General features: G+C 47.8%; 1 long non-coding RNA gene across 1 annotated transcript; it reads left to right on the top strand.

The window, feature by feature from the left end:
- Positions 1-2,530: 2,530 nt before the first annotated feature.
- LOC144888445 (uncharacterized) lies at positions 2,531-5,343 on the top strand. The gene is made up of 2 exons (XR_013621019.1): positions 2,531-3,636; positions 5,118-5,343. It is a non-coding gene; the product is annotated as an uncharacterized LOC144888445 (long non-coding RNA).
- Positions 5,344-6,019: the final 676 nt, after the last annotated feature.

Below are 6,019 nucleotides of genomic sequence, written 5' to 3'. Positions count from 1 at the left end.
CTGGAGGGGGAGGAAGGCACGGAGTTGGCTGGAGCTTGATCCCGCACGGAACGTCGGGCTGGACCTCGACGGCCACCGATCCTGTGGTGTGCGCGGGGTAACGGGTCGTTTGGTGGAGCCAACGTGGAGCTTGGTGGAGCCTTGGTGGAGGTGAACGCTTGGTGGAGCCAACGCGGAGCTTGGTGGAGCCTTGGTGGAGGTGAACGCTTGGTGGAGCCAACGCGGAGCTTGGTGGAGCCTTGGTGGAGGTGAACGCTTGGTGGAGCCAACGCGGAGCTTGGTGGAGCCTTGGTGGAGGTGAACGCTTGGTGGAGCCAACGCGGCTGGTGGGGGGTTGGTGTGACGGGTTCTCTCTCTTTCGCTCACAAGCTTCAGGACTCTTTCTCTCTCTTTCTTAGTCCCACCCAGTCCAACAACTTCCTCTCTTGCTTAGTTCAACTCAAGGCCTTTCTGTCTTCTGATCTCCTCCCTCCTCGACTCTCTCTGGGGGCCTCTGCCTCGGGTTATATAAGCCCCACCCTTGACCCTTTTGCGAACCTCCCCAAAACGTTCTCTCTCCGCCCTCTAAAGCCAACCCCTCGTTCTGGGTTGGTCGGCAAGGGCTGGTTCACTCCTCCCCTCTATGACGAGGTGGGGACCCGCCTTTCTTCCCCAACCCTGCCTCGTGGTCAATGGCGGCAATTGGAGCGGAGGTAGTTTCCAATCGACGAAAAGGGGGAATGGAGGTTTTGGGAATGGGAATGAAGGGAATCTATCTCTTTCACTTGGTGCAATGGAGTACTTCTATTAATGGGAGACACAGCCTTACCCTAAAACACAGAATAAGATATAACTATCGAACAGGGGTATTCTATGATTGGCTGACGTGTATGCTTGTGGACTAATTATGGGACGCCCTTTTGACCTTTACACAGCTCCGGAGGCAGGAGGCGCAGAATAACCAATAATAATAATAAAGCACAATCAAAAAAATACAATCCTCATATCCGCAACAATATATATATTATATACAATATAATAATATACAATATACTACTACTACTACTATATATATATGCCTAAATATATGCCTAAATACATACATATATATGCCATTGTCTGTCTGCCTTTGTTCCTTGTGCACGTCCACATATTTTAAGTTACAAACTCTATACTCGTATACATACATACTCAAGGTACTTTGTGTCGGGGCTATGTGGCCTTGGCCCCACGCGTGGTTTTGGGGGGCTGGGGAGTTGCGAAAAATTCTCTATGTAAATGTGTTAGAGGGTTTTACAATTCTCTTATTAGTCCCCTACCGGTGTACACCGTTGGGGACTTTCGGTTTGCACTACGTCTCTCCGTCTGTCAGTCTGTCGGTCCATCCAGTCCGTCACGCAAAGAACAGCTTTCCGGACTTTTTTCCTAAACTCTTAATGCTAATTATTTCAAACTTGGTACATGGTTTCGTCATGATAAGTTACAGATCAAGTTCGAACTTCACGACGTTTCGATCATTTTTGACAAAGTTATAGCACTTTGAACTTTGGGAATTTCCCCAACAGTTTTCCGGACTATAATTTTGAGTGCGGTAAGTCATAATACTGTCTTCTATGACAGTGCTACCCAATGCCGGTAGGGGACATGTATTGCAGCGCAATACTCAGAATGCTTGTTTACCTGGGCAATACTGAGGTTAAAGCACTTTTTGTATATCAAAGTTAAAGCACTTTGCCCCCCCCCCCTCCCCCCCAAAGATGGTTGATACCCGAACATGTCCGGTCCGGATATTTGGTGCTTCTAATTGAGATATGGGGTGTAGGCGGAATCGGACCTAATGACGTGCGCACAGCAGCACCGAGAGGAATGCGTGTTGAAGATCCATGTCCTGTCCCGTGATCTGGACCTCGATACGCGCTGCCGCCGTTGCGCATCTGCCGCGATCTCCCTGCAGGGACGACTGTTCCGAGTTGGCGCTATCACAACGGGGTTTGTTTTGGCAGGAGGACCCGGTCGAGGTGCTGATAAGGACCTCGCGTCGTGATACTGAGCAGTGCTGGCGAGACGTGGGGGTCTGACCGGCGAGTGTGAGCCCCCCGTGCCCCCAAACCCACTCGGAGCGCGCATTGCGAAGGTGCCGATCAGTCGTGACGGTTTCCCTTTTCCTTGGGCTGCCTTATCTCCGCGCCACGTGGTGCTGATTCGCATTATTTATTTTCTTGTTCTCCCTAAAATCGCAACCAACCCCCACAACCCGAAGCCAGACCCGTTCCAATCCGATCTAATCTCAGAGTATGCTGATCAATGAGGAGCGCAATAACACGAATGAGCAAAACACAAAATAAAACTCACACCCTCAAAACATTATTGTTTTGAAAACGATATGATATGATAGACTGAAATGACTCTCGTAACCTTGAAAGGGAATTGGGATTTCATCACAAAAACAAACAGCGGTTACGTGGAGTGTTGATAACGTTAATGGAATGAGATACAATGGTCCAGGATACGCCAAAGTCTTTAAAAAGTTCATGTGTTGGTGATTATTTCCACATCAAGTCGCACGGGGTAATGTAGAGCCCCGTGCGACTACTACTACTACTACTACTACTCCTACAACTACTCCTTCCTACACCTACACCTACTATTGCTGCTACGACTACTACTACTACTGCTGCTGCTGCTGCTACTACTCCTACTACTGCTGCTGCTACTACTGCTGCTGCTCCTACTCCTACTACTACTCCTACTACTACTCCTACTACTACTACTGCTATTACTACTACTCCTACACCTACTCCTACTCCTACTATTGCTGCTACGACTACTACTACTACTGCTGCTACTACTACTGCTGCTATTACTACTACTACTACTACTACTACTACTCCTACTACTGATATTACTACTACTACTACGACTACTACTAGCTACTACTGCTATTACTACTGCTGCTATTACTACTACTACTACTAGCTACTACTACTGCTGCTGCTGCTGCTACTACTACTACTCCTACTACTACTGCTGCTATTACTACTACTACTGCTGCTGCTACTACTACTGCTGCTGCCACTGTTGCTGCCACTAATACTACTGCTGCTACTACTACTACTGCTGCTACTACTACTGCTGCTACTACTACTCCTACTACTACTGCTGCTATTACTACTACTACTGCTGCTGCTACTACTACTGCTGCTGCCACTGTTGCTGCCACTAATACTACTGCTGCTACTACTACTACTACTACTGCTGCTACTACTACTCCTACTACTGCTATTACTACTACTACTGCTGCTGCTACTACTACTGCTGCTGCCACTGTTGCTGCCACTAATACTACTGCTGCTACTACTACTGCTGCTGCCACTGTTGCTGCCACTAATACTACTGCTGCTACTACTACTACTGCTGCTGCTACTACTACTACTACTATTTTTAACAGCCCCAATTGTTCTCACTTCTTGTGGGTTTGACTTGGGAAAGTTTTTGAGCCAAAGCTTTCCCGAACCGGCTAGTTGGGGCTAGCGTTCGCCTGAAGATGATTTTCACATCAATTTGTAATTCGTTGAGGATGCCGGTGATAACTCGCCAACTCTTCGAGAAAAAGACCCTGGGATCTTTAACATCAACCAAAACTACCAGTGCTGGCAGGTGGGTCTTCCGCACTGACGTCCTGCCTCCCGATGAACGGCGCACACAATGATGCCTCGTCCTGTCTGTGAAACACCAGGACGACATTTTATAGCTGGGTGTCGAACTCGTGATAGACAGCTCGGAGGAATGTACTGTACATACATACTTTAGAGCTTAGGCCATAGCCGTAGGTTATGCTGTCAGCCCTTAAATTGCACTAACATATGATAAGAATTCGTGTTACTTCCAGTTTCGTTATTACACTATCAATTTTTGTGTTCAATTCGGAGTCTCCAGGTTTTCACCATTAAATGTAACTTACCATGTGATATTAACACAAAAAGGTCACCATTTTAGATCGTCACATTCCACAGCTGGTTCCCTTCTTATTGTCCGATTTAACAAGGAATATAAACAAGAAATTTGACACAGGAGAAGGCCGTTCGGCCCATCCTGTCTGTGCTACACCAACATTAGATTGAACTAGACTTACTAGAGAGTTCATAGAACACGACACCCCGCACAGTGTTTTGTTTATACTTCAATTTCAATTTAATAGTCATTTTAACCTTGTGAACCCTGGGCTCCTTGGACTTTCGGTTCTCCCACCCTGGGCTGCCTGGAGAAAAATCATTGAAAAGTTGAAATTTGGTTTATTTCGGTTTTCTGCCTGGAATTTTTTTTTCACCCTGTAATTACAAATAAATTATATTTTTTCATCATAGACTGTCTTCCTTTCTTATTTTTGGAGTTTATAGCCAATACTCTACTTGGCGGGGCCATTCTTATTTATTTCAATAGTAAATAGAGTATATAAATAATATATAATTATCTTATTTATTTTCAATACAGCATTTATTTCTTGGCTTTCCGATCCACAATAATTCTCCACAAAATCCTCCCTGGTAGGAGTTCCTCCCTAATCCTCCCTAAGGGTTCGAGAATATATATTTTTTAATCCGGAGGTTTGGCGCTACTGAAGCAATCTTATGCACCACCTTGTACACGGTGAAACGAGAAATTTGTCTTCCGATTTGTGTTCAATATACAACATTCAATCTAAATGAATTGTTCCTTGATCATAAAATGATGAGACGTACACACAGATGGACGGACGGACCTAGACGCATTGGTTAAGCTTGCTTTTCACTTTACGTGCGCAGGGTAATTGATCCGTCTCAGGCTCTCGACTTCATCTCACGAGGACGAGGGGAATGGGAAAAGTGTGGCATGCTAAGACATATCAACAGGATGTTAAAAGTGAATTACAATGTTTTTTGGTTTTTTACCCTCGCCAGAGGAGAGGGTATTGCATTTCAGTTTGTCTGTCTGTCTGTTTGTCCGCACAGAATAAATATGATTTTCTCGCCAACTGTTGGTCCGATTGACAGGAAATTTTCAACATAGGTGCACCTCCTCCTGTATAATTTTTTAAATGATAATTATGACGTCTGCAATCTCTGATTGCTCTTTCTTTTGTTTGTTTTTGTTTCTTTCAGAAAACATTATATTGTGGCGGACACAAGCAAGAGGACACGAATTCAACGCACCAGCAGGTGGCGCGAACGTCCAGGCGGGGAACTGGAAGGCATGCCCCGCCTATCGACCGATCGGCCACGCCCAGGGACTAGGTGTGGCCCCGGCACATATATGCGGGCTCCGAGCTCGAGCCCGCCCAGTGCTACAGTTTGAGCTTTCCTAATAAAGACTCTCTTGGTTATCCAACGCGTTGTGGCCTACCTTTTTGGCAAGCAAGTTGTGTGCGTAGCACCGCACTTCACTGGTGACCCCGATTGGTTCAGCCGTTGCTGTCCACCGAACGCACCATGGCCAACAACGCCGTCACGGTAAAACTCCCGGAGTTTTGGGAAGCACAGGCCGATGTGTGGTTCGTGCAGGCCAAGGCACAATTTCAGCTTCGAGGCATAACGGCGGATGAGACCCGTTACTACCACGTGGTCGCCTCCCTCGGGCCCGGCACTGCCGCCCGAGTCATGTCCATCCTGCGGCACCCGCCGGTCGACCACAAGTACGGGGCGCTCAAACGTCTCCTCATCGCCACGTTCGGCCTCACGGAGATCGAACGGGCCGACTGCCTCCTGGACCTTCCCGAACTTGGCGACACACGACCATCCGTGCGGATGGATCATATGCTGTCGTTGCTGGGTGACCAAGCCCCGGATAGCTTATTCCGGACGCTCTTCCTACGCCAGCTACCTGCACAAGTACGCCTCGCGCTGGCCGGTTCCAAAATAAAAGAACCCCGCGCCCTGGCTACAGAGGCCGACAAGTTCTTCGCGGCTCGCGACACGCGGTCGGGTTACGGTACGGCCGTCGTGGATCCCGAGGCTGATGCTGCTGCGTCCCTCGTGGCCGCTGCCGTGCCCCGCCCACCACCACC

This window comes from Myxine glutinosa, chromosome 12 (genome assembly GCF_964187855.1).
Source record: "Myxine glutinosa chromosome 12, kmMyxGlut1.1, whole genome shotgun sequence".
In the NCBI taxonomy this organism is placed as follows: domain Eukaryota; kingdom Metazoa; phylum Chordata; class Myxini; order Myxiniformes; family Myxinidae; genus Myxine; species Myxine glutinosa.
Note: the sequence above shows the minus strand (reverse complement) of the source record. Positions and strands in the feature narration are given on the sequence as shown.